The sequence below is a fragment of the Penaeus monodon genome, chromosome 29, assembly GCF_015228065.2.
Source record: "Penaeus monodon isolate SGIC_2016 chromosome 29, NSTDA_Pmon_1, whole genome shotgun sequence".
NCBI lineage: Eukaryota > Metazoa > Arthropoda > Malacostraca > Decapoda > Penaeidae > Penaeus > Penaeus monodon.
Window position 1 is genome coordinate 10860685 of NC_051414.1, and position 206 is coordinate 10860890.

At 38.8% G+C, this 206-nt stretch overlaps 1 pseudogene; it reads right to left on the reverse strand.

The window, feature by feature from the left end:
* LOC119591732 overlaps nucleotides 1-206 on the reverse strand; it is a 20342-nt pseudogene that overhangs the window by 15332 nt on the left and 4804 nt on the right.

A 206-nucleotide genomic window follows, 5' to 3' on the forward strand; every position in this document is an offset into this window, starting at 1 on the left:
GGGGGAAAAGCGCATTGCCATCTGAGGTAATAGAATAATCATCAATAGCAAGAGATATTCGTAAAAAAACAGTAATGTATTAACTAAGTGAAAATAGAAACATAAGCGAAGAGGCGTATGCTATGACGTCATATGTTATGGCTTTATATACAGACGTAATCGATATAAGCTTGCCTCGGGGCCTCGAACTTATAGCATGTGCGGCT